At 41.6% G+C, this 12,421-nt stretch overlaps 1 protein-coding gene across 1 annotated transcript in view; it reads right to left on the reverse strand.

Annotated features, from left to right (window-relative positions):
• Positions 1-2,321, reverse strand: part of BTBD3 (BTB domain containing 3) — a 37,231-nt gene extending 34,910 nt beyond the window's left edge. Inside the window, exon 1 of the mRNA XM_070419903.1 lies at positions 2,201-2,321. The gene's annotated coding sequence lies outside the window, so the exon portion shown is untranslated. The remainder of the gene's footprint in view (positions 1-2,200) is intronic.
• Between the last annotated feature and the right edge of the window lie 10,100 nt (positions 2,322-12,421).

A 12,421-nucleotide genomic window follows, 5' to 3' on the forward strand; every position in this document is an offset into this window, starting at 1 on the left:
ACAGTTTCTTGCAAGGCAAACGACAATTAGATGACTACCAAATATCTGTTTTGAGCATAAAAGAATTAATATTTTTAAAATGCATCTTTCTTTGGATGTGTGTGCCTTGGGGAAGAAAAGGAGTGGGCGATTTTGTAAACTGTGCCTTTCCTTTGTTACTTTAAAGTGTAACATTACAAGTGGTTTAACTTTTTGTAAAGAATCATGGCAAAGTACTTTCTAGGAACAAAACAAATTAAAGGCTGATATTGACATTTGACTTTTTTTTTTTTTTTGGCCACAAATTATCAAAGGATTTTTTGCATGGCTGTAGGATTATATTTCACTTTTAAAAATTTCTTGACTGTAAGGTTTTAGGACTTTCGACAAATGATACAATTCTTAGGTTTGTGTGCGTCGTTTTTTTGTTTTGTTTTGTTTTTTTTTAATTGTTTCCACTTTATTTTGGAACTTTGTTAAACAAGTTTTCAGAGCAAAGACGGGGGAAGGGGAGGGGGCATGAATATTCAGAGGACAACACAGCCGCCAGCAGCATCACCTCATATGAGAGCATTATTAAATAATTCTGTAATTACTTAGGAGAAAAAAACAAACAAACAAACCTGGAACTGTATCACTCACCCTTACCTGCGCTGAGATCAAGAACTGAAAATGGGGATTCAAAATCTTCAGAAAAGGTAGCCCTAACTCAGGCACCCAAAGGCACGGACCCGCCCACTTCCCCTGGAGACCCCGTTGCTAGGAGAACCCCAAATAACCCTTTAAAGCCAGGACAGCCTGGGAGAGGATCCTCCCAGAGGCTGGGAAAGGTTAAAAGAGGGGAGTGGGGGGAGGGAGAGGAGAAGCGGGTACAGAGGTGGTTAAAAGAAGAGGAAACCCTTTGGCTTTTGCAGGGACCAGAGAGCGTGGGCTTGGTAACCCCACAGAAATTCAAAACACCAGTCAGAACAAAGTTCTGGATGCCGCCGGAGTCAGGTTGTAGTTCAGCTAAACTAAAGTTTAAAACAGTGGAGACGCTCCCCTCCATCCCTAGTGGGAAACAAACCGCCCTTTGTGAGTTCCTGTCCATGGAAAACCAAGCTATCGAGTTTCATCTCACCAACTACGAACTGAACACTTAGTGAAACTAACATCTTGATTTACTTCTATGAAACCGGCGGTTCCCACACTGTGGCATCCAGGAGTTATCCGGGGATCTTTAAAATACACATCGAGTTTAATTAACGTGGGGCGAGATCTGAGCACGGAGTTTTAAAACTCCCAAGAGATTCCCCTGTGGAGCCAGTTTTGGGGACTACTGGATTCCAGGATTTGGCGAGACGGCCGAGACTATTTTTAACAAGAAAAGAAAAAGAAAGCACAATTATCTCCCGTTGTCTTTTTCAGGCTAATAATAGAATTCGCTGGCTTTTTCCAAGCACATAGGACAATAGGCTGCTTCATAAACAGGAGTCCCCAGCATGTCCTAACAATACTTCCTTTGAGATACAAAGACCGGACAGTTTCAGTCTTTTCTTCCCAAGAGAGCAAATATCCAAACTCGTTTTTTTCTATTTTAACAGCGAAATGGACCATGAATGCCGCTAAGCGCCTGGTGGGCCAGCTCCAGGACCAGAAAGACACCGAACCCCCAGGATCCCACCAGCAGGAGCCGGGGCGCTGCGACGACCCGGACTGGGCGTCGGTCCCTGGAACTCGCTCCATAAAGTTACTGGAGGGAAGTTTGCTCACTTTCCCTCCCGGGCGAGGGTCGCGGCCCCCGCCACCTGCTCGGCGCCCAGGCTACCCGGCCGCGCCCCCTCGCTGGACCGCCGCCACCTCGGGGACGGCGCGCTCCGCGGGAGCCCGGCCGGCCGGAGCCGGGGGCTCGCCTCTCCCCTCCCCGGGGCGCCCGGGGCGCCCGGGCTGCAGCTGGCCCAGCGCCTGGAGCTGGGCGCCGGGACCCCCGCGCGGGCCCCTCACTGTCCCGCCGGAAAGCCTTAGGGAAGCAGGCGCGCACGCGCGCGGCCGGAGCCTCGAAAGCCCGGGCAGGGCTTCCAGGCGCCCCCCGGAACCCCGAGCCCATCGCCGGCCGCAGCCGCGTCCCGACCCAACCGCGCTCGGCCCCTCCGGCCGAGGCCGGGAGCGCGCCCCGAGCCGGGCGGTCCGGCGCCGCGCACGCGCGGAGGTACCCGCCCGCTCGCCGGCGGCGCCGACTCACCATTCGCGTTTCTCTTCGCCTCCGGCGCCGCCGCCTGCACTGCTCGCTGCGGGCCGCTCCGGCCCGGTGCCCACTCCTGAGGCCCTGGCCCGGGCACTCGGGAATCTAGCGCCCGGCGGGCTCAGCGGGCACCCGCACGCAGGGCACGCTCCGCGGGGCCGCGCGCGCGCGCTCGAGCGCTGGGTGGGGGCGGAGCCAAGCGGGCGGTGTTCCCAAAGGCGGCTATGGATACAGGGCATGCGCACTGCCTGTCCCTTGGGGGAACAGGGGGGTGCAAAATGGGCTTGGACCCTCGACCAATAAAAAGGAGGAAAGTAGAAAGGGCCAGGAGTCCCTCCTCACTGAGAGGCGAGTTTGCCCTTGTCCCACCAACTGAAGTTTCTTAATCTGGTTCATTCATTAATGTGTTGAACATTTATTGAGCATCTACTTTGGCAAAGTCTCTGTGCAGGATACAGGGCATCCTCTGATATTGGGGAACCCATTACATTTGGGTTAGGGATTACGTTTACGGAACTGACTCCAGCCCTCCCTTTGCACAGATAAGGAGAGTGCATAGATAGTAATCACCCCATACCCCAAACTGCAAACCTTAACTATACTCCTGAGCAATTGAGGGACAGGGTGTTGCTGCTGGCTGGGGTGAAGAGAAAAACTTATTTGAGAAGCTTGGAAATATAAGAGCTAGAGACAGAAGATAAGATCACCTGGCAAGGAAGGGGAATACAAAGACATAAGTAGCAAACAAATAAAAATTTAAAAAATATATCAAATAATATGTGAGCTCATGAACCCTGTTGTGAACAAGTTTAACCTTGAGTGTGTTGTTCATAGTGAATAGTGCAAATGACAGTTGGGAGAGTAGTTGAAGTTCAACATCATTTTTAATGTTTAACTTCAAAATTTTAGCATTTCTTTAATGGATAATTGAGAAATACTAAAATTTGGTGGAGAGTGACCTGTGGTCATCAGAATTTAGGCATATAAAGACTACAGACAGGAAATACTCTACCTAGTATATATTCTAGGTAAGAAGTAGTAGGGTTCTAAATTTAAGCGATGGCAGCAGGAATGGGAAGCATGGAAAGATTTTAGTGATTTTGAAGAACAGGAGGATTTCCTAGCGCTATGACAGACTCTATTTCTCGGTCATCATCCTTGGTAAATATTTATTAGTGGATAAATTAGACCTCTAAAATGTACTGCTACAGTCACTAAATAATTCTTTTAAAATGAATTTGGCCCTGGAAGAACTTATTTCTACTTTATCAATAAACTTAATTGGAGAAGTAGTATACATAGTGAAAGACACATGGACTTTGAAAGACAGAAACCCTTTTCATAAAGTCCATATGCTCCAAAATAAACTGATATTGTGCAATTTACTTAATATCTCTGGGCCTTACTGTGCTCATCTATTACATAGAATTATAATGTTTACCTTGTTGGTGGTTAATTTTATGTGTCAATTTAGCTGGCCAAAGTACTCAGATATTTGGTCAAACATATTCTAGACGTTACTAGGAATGTAGTTTTTTTTTTTTAAGGTGAGGTTAACATTTAAATCAGTGGACTTTGGGTCAATGAAGGCCCTGATAGAAAAAAAACTTACCTAACATGAATAAAAAGGAATTGTGCTGCCCTCGCTGGTTTGGCTCAGTGGATAGAGCGTCAGCCTGCTGACCTAAGGGTCCCAGGTTGATTCTGATCCAGGGCACAGACCTTGGTTGCAGGCTCCTCCCCTGCCTAGGCCCTGGTCAGGGGGCATGCAGGAGACAATCAATCGATGTGTTTCTCTCACATCGATATTTCTCTCTGCTTTTCCCTCTTGCTTCCACTCTCTCTAAAAATCAATGGAAAAATATCCTCGGGTGAAGATTTAAAAAAGGAATTGTGCTAACGGATTGCTTTTGGACTTGAACTGCAACTCTTCCCTGAGTCTCCAGCCTACCAGCCCACCCTTCGGATTTTGGACTTGCCAGCCTCCATAATCATGTGAGTCAATTCCTTGAAATAATTGTCTTTTCTCTATGTATAGATGGATGGATGATGATAGATAGATAGATAGATAGATAGATAGATGTTAGTTCTGTTTCTCTAGAGAACCCTGACAAATATATATTGCAAGATCATGAAGATTATAAATTAATTATCATCCGAACCTGAAAAATTGGGATTATAGTCTTTAACTTGTAAGGTTATGAAAAACTAAATAAAACTAGGTAAAGCATCCAACACATAGTAGGGTCTTAATAAATGGCAGCTACTATTATGTATGAGGCAATACCAATGGCAAAAACAAGAGGGTGGATATTAGCACTATGAAAGCATTTTCTCAGTTTACTAGGTAATAACATTAAATTTAAAAAATAGTTTTAAGAGATAACAGAAAATTTTTGTCTCAGCTCTGATGTGCTAAAAATGTAATAACATGAATATTTTAATTATTTGGAAATAAATGCCAAATGAGCCATTAAGTAAATACAGACTCTAGCTGTACTCTTAAAACACATCTTTTTATTCACATCTGAACATTTTATTCCAATATAGATGCCAATTCAATTCACTTTACTTGCTACTAGGAAAGAGAAACCTAAGAAAACTTACCTTTGAAATAATTCCGCGTCTCAGAGTAAGTGCATAATATAGCACTCAATCAGTGTGTTTATTTAATTCCTTCTGGGGCATGCCTATGGCTTTTGGGAGCATGTAAAAATGGGGGAAATATTCCATTTAATCTACAAATACTGCCATTTATTATGTCCTAGGCAGCATCCCTGCCCTCAGGGAATTTGTCAAATAGCCTAGAATAAAAGGAATAACCATAACTATAACTTAAGGCAGAATGTGGCAAGTGCGGGAGGAGGAACATAAATGATTGGGCCAATTGTATCTTGTTCAGGAAGTTGGTGATGGGGCCTCACTCTCCCAGTCCTGCCTCTATTATTGCCCCCAGCTTTGCACAGTTTAGTACAGTGCAAAATAGTGGAACAGAGTAGCATTAAAGACATTTTGAGCAAAGTTGGTAAATATCAACAAAAATAACGCTTTCACTTCTTGGACTCACTTGCTTTTCTGTTTATAAGATACAGTACGAGAGGGACAGGAGAGGCATTTACAGCCCACTCAGATGGAAAAGCTCCTTTGTTCTTTGTTTTCTCTTTATTGTCCTGGCTGGGTTTTTTTGTTTTGTTTTGTTTAAAGGAAAATTTAACTTTAGCATTAGAAAAAAGAAAATGAGATAAATTTCCCTGACCTAATTGAGATTTATGTGGAAAGTACATAAAAAGTAACATCAAAATAACAAAAGGTGGGGGTTTGGGTTTATAAAAGGACAAGGAGTTGGAAACCATTAACCAGGTGGAGAAAAATGACCATCATGTTTGTCCTGTGCCCGTGTTGCCACGTTGTGACCTTTTTCCTTTTGGCTGAGAATGAAATATTCCACTATGGGTGAGAGTAAACCAACTCCAGGATTGACAAAAGCAAGTGATTTGGGAAAATACATGGCATTTTAGCAATCTTTAAATAATCAGGATATTATTTTATCATGAGAATTTGTGAAGATATTAATTTCAGAAGCTTTGGCACAGTGACTGGGAAATAAATTAATTTCAGAAGCTTTGGCACAGTGACTGGGAGATGAAAGCGAACTCAATACCAGAAAAGGAAAAATTTTTATAAAATCAAAAGTAATGGCCTCCAGTTATGGATGTTAATTATCATCTGATAAATAATAATGATGATAATAGAAGATGTGAAATAAGTTAAAATACATCCTAGGCCAGATTTTTTTTTTTTTAATTACAAACCCTGGAATAATGCCTTGTAAATTTAACCAATGTACTTGCATGGAATGGGTTAAAATCAAACTTACAACGTAATTAGCTCTACACTATTCATATGCAGCATTCTTTTCTCCATGATTTTTTAATTAATACTATTCAAGAGAATTCAACCTGAACAGTATCAGATAGAATATTGTCCACTCAGTAAAGAGAATGGCAATGTAAGTGTTTCTTATTATAAGAATATTTTATCATAAAAATGAAAATTTAATAAGATGGTTAGCAGGCACAATATCAGTTATTCTTTACAGGTTTTTACCTCCCTCTCCTCTTCAATTTTTTTATCCCACTGACAAAATGTGATTGATTGACATTTTCAATAAACTGACTTTTGCACAATCTAGCTGGGGTGACACCTGGGTACTGGAATTAAAAACACACAAAAAACAAAAACTCTTCAGGAGATTCAAGTAAGCAAAGATTGAAAATCATTAGTCTCACTTATTTTTTTTAAAGTATTATCAAATCTTTAATATTATGAAACCAGAGGCAATGATTTCTTATTTGAAACCAACAGCATTTAAAAATCATGCTGAAACATACTAACGATTTAGCTTATGTAACATACATGGCATATGCACATCCCTAGTATTTTTAATATAATTAATAATCGTTAATAAAGTTCCAAAGTTTTGATTAATTTGGCCCTGAGTTTATATGTAACATGGACCATTCCAGGTGAGGATTTAATTTAGTGCGTTGTGAACACTGTTGAATAGTGGTACTTCTGTGTATGTTCTCTGGAATTTTTTATTTTTTATTTGTTTGATAACTCTCCTAATAGAGAAATCACTTTAACACTGGGGTCATAAACCTTTCTATGATGCCTACATTTATTTGATATGTTTAACTCTTGGTGTCCAGTATCCTATTGCAAGTATAAGTGCTAACTTAACTCATGACAGATATTTCCCATCTTGTTTTCTACTCCTGTGATTACTGGTTATCTGTAACTAATATATTAGGTAGATCTAATATTTCGCAGTAACAAATGACTCAAAAGACTTTAGTGGCTTTAAAGTAACAACCTTTGTTCCATCAAGTCTATGGGTCTACTGTACAGCTTTGCTTCTGGGCCAGAGTTGGCTAATCTTGTTGAAGCTCTCTCAAGCATCCACCTGAGGCTGGTGGGGTGCCTGGAGGCGTGTTGGTCTGCAGTGGTCGGCAAACTGCGGCTCGCGAACCACATGCGGCTCTTTGGCCCCTTGAGTGTGGCTCTTCCACAAAATACCATGTGCGGGCGTGCATGTACAGTGCGATTGAAACTGTATGGCCCATGTGCAGAAGTTGGTATTTTGTGGAAGAGCCACACTCAAGGGGCCAAAGAGCCGCATGTGGCTCGCGAGCCGCAGTTTGCCAACCACGGGTCTAGGGTGGTGTATGGAGCAAGAGCAGAGCAGATTTTCTGGACACCTTTGGAAAATCCAATATTGAGTCACTGTCAGCCATGGCACTTATGTCAAGTGTGGTATGCCCAAGACTGAGGTAATGGAGGAACCCTGAATGCCCAAAACCACAAGGCTGGACACTCAGATAAGGACTTCATCCATAGCCACCCACTGTGGGCTATGAGAAATCAGAGCTCCAACCATTGGATGCTCAAGTTTAGCTGTACCACAGGTCACTCTCATAGCCCAACAGGACATCAGTTCCACAGGACGTGTCCCACCACTGTAGCCACCCGGCTTGAGACTGACGGCTACCTCTCCACTTGTAACCCAGGAGTTGGCGCCCATTGCTGGCTCTACTTGCTCTATCACATAAGCTGTCCCTCTCTGTGTGTAACTTGCATTTAACTCTATTGGCTTATTAGAGGTCAACCCTAATAAACCTGGCATTTTGGAAAGACACAAACATATGTGAGTGACTTCTTTCAGGGATGTTCCCTTGCTCTCGACAGATGGTCTCACCTGGAACAACTCAGCTCTGTTCCTTGTGATCTCTTAACCTCTAGCAAGATAGCCTAGATTTGTTCTCAAGAGCAGTAGTGGCCTTTCAGAGGTGATATAAAAATATGAAAGCACATATTCAAGATTCTGAGTGCATGAAGTTGACACAGTTTCATTGGCCAAAGCAAGCCACATGAGCAAGCGTGGAGTCAGTGCAGGAAGCATTACCGAAGGGCATGGATACAGGCATGAGTGCGTTCAATCTGCCATACGCCTTGTTTTATTTGACTCGTCCTCTCATATTCTATTGTTTGTTTTCCGGTTGTTCCTACTCTGCCACCTTTTTTAAAAATCTCTCTTGGCTACTGCAGTACTCCCCACGGGCCTAACCCTGCAGTCAGACATCCCCTGAGGGGTCCTTAGCTCTGCCTCAGAGGCGGAGGAGCCTCCTACCACTGCCGCCACTGCGCTAGCCAGCCATGGGCCCCGCTTCTGGCTGAGCAGTGCTCTCCCTGACCACCAGGGAGCAGCTCCTGCATTTAGTGTCTGCCCCCTAGTGGTCAGTGTGCATCATAGTGACAGATTGTTCTGCAGTTTGGTCAATTTGCATATTAGGATTTTATTATATAGGATTGAATATCCCTCCCTATTGTAAGGGGGATCTCTAAATTTTATTAGAATACTGTTTTTTAGAATTTTTCTTTGTGGTTTAGTCATTTTATGTTTTTAAACTTGATTATATGGATAATAATAAAAATGAATATAATTTGTGATTGTAAACAGATACAATGAGTTTAAAAGACTATGCTTTGTCTTGAGTACCAAAAGGTTTTAAATGCTATATATTCTGTCAAAATTCTAAATTTGATTTTTTTTAAAAAATCAAGTAAATAAGTGTTTATATGCATGCAATATTGATAAACACTTCCTGCTTGTTCATTGTCCATTGAACATTTGTAGTTCACACGTGTGTTTTTCACTACATTCGTTCACAATTGATGGCTCACTTCATCATGTCAAACCATTCCCTGTTGAATTTTGAGGAAAACATACAAAAATGTCATATATGGAGAGATTCTTGAACCCAGACATTAAAGTAAAAGGCATTGTAGTTTATCAATTGAGTATATGACTAATCTATGTGTTCAGAAATAAAACAAGTACAATTTATTCTCTGAGGTTACTTATTTGCCATCTGTGGAGGTTCAGAGTCCTATAGAAACATTTTTTTTCCCCTTTTTCCCTTTAAACAAGCATTGTAAATTGTTTGTTACTAGATTATAACCTTACAAGAGTAAATTACAGTTCATAGAGCTTTGAATTACCATGCGACACTTTGTGCCTCCATGAGTAAATGACAAAAAGTAGACTGAGAAACACAACCTACTTATATTATGCTGTTTGCCTTTTTTAAAGGGGTTGTTACTGTGTAACTCCCCAGAAAGCTGGAGAAGGTATTCTTTCTGAGTAAATAACTCAGACCAGCAGAAGGCTTGTGGGTGCTGATTCTCCCAAGGTTAGTTTTGTGGATTTGCAATGTTCTGGAACTTAAAGTGACAGCATAGAGCCTTATCCCACCAGACCCACTTGCTTTTCTTCAGAAGCAAATGTGCAAACAGAATCCAAGTAGTTAAGCTGGGAGTGACCCGAGGAAACACTGGTGGGGAAGCAGGGAAGTGAAACCATGAAAGGGAGGCAGCCGAGTTACCAGAGGGTGCTCAGTCCTGAAGGGGAGCTCTGGGAGCCAGTGCAGAAGGCACAGCTCAGGGATATCCCAATGGAAGTGGGAGCTGGGATCATTATCCACTCACGCCCATTCATCAAGAGACTAGAGCACTAGGGTCATTACCACCAATTCCTCTCTAGTCTATCAGAGACTGAGGGCTGCTCCCAGGGAAACTAATTTCCCGAGTCTTACATTCAGTCCTTGCTTGTGAGCTGAATATGGTTCTGAGACCACTAAGAAAGTCAAAGAATCTCAACCGCTGGCAATAGGAAGGCAGGCATCTGGCACCAGTAAATATAAGGGAATATGAGCTGGGCAGCACAAGTCTGTACCAGGTACACAGGAGCACGAAGTAACGTCAGAAAGTCCCTTCTCAGGCAGACCTGAATATTATACTCATTCCCCTTAATGATGGCCACTTTTTACATGTTACAGTCAGATAAGTGATTCCACTAGAGCCATGGAAAATTCAGTGGAAATCTATGTACCCTTACATGGTGCGTTAACTCACAGCATTTATCTGTTTGGGCAGGTAGTCAGAACTTCACAGGACATTAAAGAAAAAAATAATTTTCCGAAATAAAATGTCTCAAGAGAGTGATAAACTTATTTTTTGTCTCTTTCAAGTATAATTGATATGCTAATCACAGTGCATAATAACTTTTCATTTCTTTTCCCTAGTAATATAAATTAAAAAGGAAACTCAAGATTGGTTTATTTTCTTGAACAAAACGCAGTCAGGCAATATAGGTGAATAAAGAAGGTGAGGTAGAGACTATGAAGTTTGCCCCTTTATAAGGAAGCAGCTACTTTCCAGTCCCTGTCTATAGTTGCCATGTAGAAATGAAAGGTCGGTGTTATCACTAGAGAACACAAGACCTTACCCTGGCTGAGTAGACCAGTTGGTTGGAGTGTTGTCTGGATATGCCAAGGTTACAGACAAGAAATCTCCCTCTCCCTCTCCCTCTCCCTCTCCCTCTCCCTCTCCCTCTCCCTCTCCCTCTCCCTCTCCCTCTCCCTCTTCCTCTCCCTCTCCCTCTCCCCTTCTCTCTCTGAAATCAATAAATTAAAAAGCAAACAAACAAACAAATAAAAAAAAAACTCACCCGTTAATCAGTATCTATTAATCTTAGAAGCATCCTTAGCACACAGGGATGTTCATGTGGACCACTATATGAACATCTAAGTATCTGTGGTGAACAAGCCAGTGAAAAGAACAATAAACAGAATCCCAAACTTGTATTCTGTTTCTGTGTAACCTACATTTTCTAGTCTGTGAAGATGGAGGTAACATTGATTACTCAGAAACAACAGTTAAAGGTTTTGGAAAACTACAAAAAGTCTCTTTTGAATATGACTATCTCTAAACTTTCTGACCTAAAGTTTTATTCTTTTTAATGTGAAATAGAAATTTTCCAGGGTCTCTTATTTTGTCCCAATACAAACTCAATTCAGTTATACTATTTAACAAAAACATACAAATGAGTATTTTATTTATTGGATTAGCAAAGTTTAAAAAGATTAAAAATACCCACTTTTAATGTGGATCTGAGTATTGGGTTCTCTTTCACTCGCTGAGGAAGTGTAAATTGGTGTAACTTTCAGAAACTCAGTTCAGTAATGTGTTATCCAATTAAAATATACACACAAGTACTCTTTTATTTAGCAATTCTACATTTAGTAAGTGCATTGTAGCATTGTTCATGCCATAAATAAAAAGCAACAACTTAAATTTGTTTTTTAAAATATGAATCATTGTATAAATGTTGACACAGCCAGTCAGTGGAATATTTTGCATTCACTAAAGGCAAAGTGGTATGTATTTATGTTTGCTGACATGGAAATAATATATCATATGTGAAAGTAGGACTCAAAACAACATTTCTATTATGGTACCACTAGTAGCCCTGCACACGAATCCGTGCATCAGTAGCTCACTGCTGCCCTCCTGTAGCTCCCCCGCCCCCTCATAGCTTGCTGCCCTGCCCCCTCATGTAGCTCTCTGCCATCTGCTTGTAGCTAGCTGCTCCACCCTTCTGCTGATCTGGTCGTGATGCAGTGGTCATTACACGGTGAAGTGTAACAACCATTTGCATATTACATCTTTATTATGTAGGATTTTTATTCAAGTGCAAGTGATGATAAGAGATAGAGAAGAGAGAGAGAATGAACGGGAGAGAAATCCAGTCAGCCCTTCCTTTCCATGCTAGTGTGGAATTATGAAACTGACTGTGCAAGTTGTTTCTTCCTATCTGTGACAGGTGATGCAGAAATGAAAAAAAAATAGTAAAATTAATGTAAAACATTAGAAGCATTGGAAATTAAAGTGTTTCATTTCTCAGTACAAAAGTATCAAGAGTAGTTTGAATAGTGCTTGCCTTCTTCTTGCCATATAATATATGATATGGAGGAAGCGTCTTTTCTATGCCTTGGCAAATTATCATCTTCCTTGTTAAGTTTGGGTCATCTTCTAACAGTTTATTCTTTGCACTGTCATACTAATGAAATATCTCAGAGTTTCTTTCATGGGAAGATTTTTGCTGGGATGTCATCCTTTCATCACAAGTGCATTTCTCATGTATGTGTGTGTTTGCCTTCACCAAGTTCCTCTCCAATGGCAGCACTGTCAACATTGCAACGGCCAGCTCTTTCTTCTATAACCCCACTTACATTCTGTTTCAATTTCACTTCTAACATTCTCACTTCTTTTTATGCTGAACTTTCATTTGGTGGGCCAATTTCATCTTTCAATTATTCA

This window comes from Myotis yumanensis, unplaced genomic scaffold, assembly GCF_028538775.1.
Source record: "Myotis yumanensis isolate MYYU_CA2020_CCGP unplaced genomic scaffold, mMyoYum1.0.hap1 SCAF_7, whole genome shotgun sequence".
Classification (NCBI taxonomy): Eukaryota; Metazoa; Chordata; class Mammalia; order Chiroptera; family Vespertilionidae; genus Myotis; species Myotis yumanensis.